The sequence below is a fragment of the Fukomys damarensis genome, unplaced genomic scaffold, assembly GCF_012274545.1.
Source record: "Fukomys damarensis isolate Sample0158 unplaced genomic scaffold, DMR_v1.0_HiC HiC_scaffold_11, whole genome shotgun sequence".
Classification (NCBI taxonomy): Eukaryota; Metazoa; Chordata; class Mammalia; order Rodentia; family Bathyergidae; genus Fukomys; species Fukomys damarensis.
In genome coordinates, this window is record NW_022900923.1 from 26,469,656 (window position 1) to 26,471,800 (window position 2,145).

The 2,145-nt window shown below is 37.9% G+C and overlaps 1 long non-coding RNA gene across 1 annotated transcript; it reads left to right on the forward strand.

The window, feature by feature from the left end:
- The first annotated feature begins 449 nt into the window (after window positions 1-449).
- Window positions 450-1,567, forward strand: LOC117285588. The gene is made up of 3 exons (XR_004516655.1): window positions 450-514; window positions 1,276-1,364; window positions 1,459-1,567. It is a non-coding gene; the product is annotated as an uncharacterized LOC117285588 (long non-coding RNA).
- Window positions 1,568-2,145: the final 578 nt, after the last annotated feature.

Genomic DNA, 2,145 nt, shown 5'->3' on the forward strand with positions numbered 1-2,145 from the left:
AGGTATTAATTATTATTAACATGCAAACTTATAAGAACTATTTAATTTTTGGAGTGTATATTTAATCTTAGCTATCTAATGGTAATATGGTACTTGACAGAGTAGGAGTTTAATAAATGTGGTATCTGATTGCATTCAAATGTTCATACTCTTTACCAAGGCATATTTCTCGTGGTATTTAAAGGACAGGGAAAGGGTGAGCTTTGTGACCTATCTTCCTTGTGTAGAAAGTGGAGTCCATGTTCCTTGGGCCACAAGAGGACTCACATCCCACACTATATTCTCCTGTGAACATGCTGGTACTTTGAGATCCACTGTATTTTCATCTCATGCCTTAGTAGTTTTCAGAAATCAAAATGTTGATTTATAAACAGAATCTACCTACTCAATGAGCTTACTTATTATTTCCTTACATATCTTCTGCTGAACTTGTGTGTTTGTTTATCCAACAGTTTTAGGGGGAGGAGGAACAGAGACGTGAACACTGCTAAATTTGGACACTCTACTTAGAATGGTAATTTCCTCCACATAATTATAAAATTATAGTTGTTATACTTCTGTTGATGACCAGAGATGGGTCTGTGGGTTTGAACATCAAGTGGGAAACTGGTCATCTTTTCCCCTATCCCAACTAAGACCATTAGAAAATGTAGTTCCTAAAAATGTAATCACATATGTATAATTTTTTCTGGGTTATCAGTCCTTTCGATATAAATGAATAGAATTCATCTACATTGACCTTAATATTCCACTTTTGTAAAATGAAGCGTTTAATGCAGTTACTGTTTGAGATCCTTTCTAGCACTAAATTTTGGTAAGCCTAAAGATCCTTGAAGGATCTTGCAACACACATCTTCCCTTCTCACTATCACTCTTGTTATACTCTTTCCACCTATACCCTTTTATTCTACTCACAAATTTTCTAAATTGAGTTTATTGGTACATGTTAGGTATACAGTATGATAACATTCATCACTGGGACATGGGGTTTGATAATACACCTTTAGAATTGTTTTCCTTTGAAACTCTGAGGCTCGGGAGACTTGAAAGGCAGAGGATTAGCTTCACAGCATCCACGGTGACATGGGACAATTATGAAATCTTGCTGAGCCTCAGTTTCTCCTCTGTTAAACACAGGGGAGAACCTTTCCTTCCAGAGTTGTGTTTTCCTCACATAATGAAATGATTGGTGAGGGTGAATAAAGACTAGCTCACAATGAGCTATCAACGTCCCCTTCCCTCACCATCTCCTAATGCTTCTTATTGATGTGCAAGTTGCCACTTTAGGAAGAAAAACATAACTTGCTGAGAGCCAGATCTCCAAGGAATGGAATCGTCATTCCAGATACCAGATGTATCGTCAGGTAGGAAAAGGTTGCCTTTGCCCATTTTGTGATGCTATAACAGAATACCACAGACCAAGTAATTTTTAATAAACATGTATTTATTGGCTTACAGTCCTGCAGCCTGAGAAATCTAAGATGATGGAGTTAACAGTACAGCAAGGACCTTCTCACTGCATCGCCCAAGGGCAGAAGACAGAAGGAAAAGAGAGAGCGAGAGGGGACAAACCCACTTTTTTTTTTTTTTTTTTTTTTTTTTGTACCAGGATCGAACTCAGGACCTTGTGCTTGCGAGGCAGGTGGCAGAACCACTGAGCTAAATTCCCAGCTCTCAGCCACCATTTTTAATGGCAGCAATTCTACTCATTGCCTCAGTTCTATTCATGAGCTCAAGTTTACCTCTTAAAAATGCTCCTTTTAAAAAATATGAGAAAATGGAAATAAAGTGTTTGTAAGTGGGGAGGTTATGAGGAGGTGAAGGAAGGGCAGGGACAAAGGGAAAAAATGAGAACCAAGACCTGTCATGTAAAGGTGCAAGATCCCAATGATGAATGTAACTGTACTGTATACCTAGAATGTACCAATAAACTCAGTGATGAAAAAGAAAACAACAAAACTATGGCCCTGGCTCAAGTGTGGATTAGCAGATCAAAAAAAAAAAATGCTCCTTTTAATATGATTTCACCTCCAATTCAGTTTCAACAGAAGTTTTGGAGGGGACAAATTTTCCAATTACTCCTGCAAAAGTGCTGGAAGAGGTGGGAAGACACCAAAGACAAACTTTGCCTTGAAATTTTTCTTA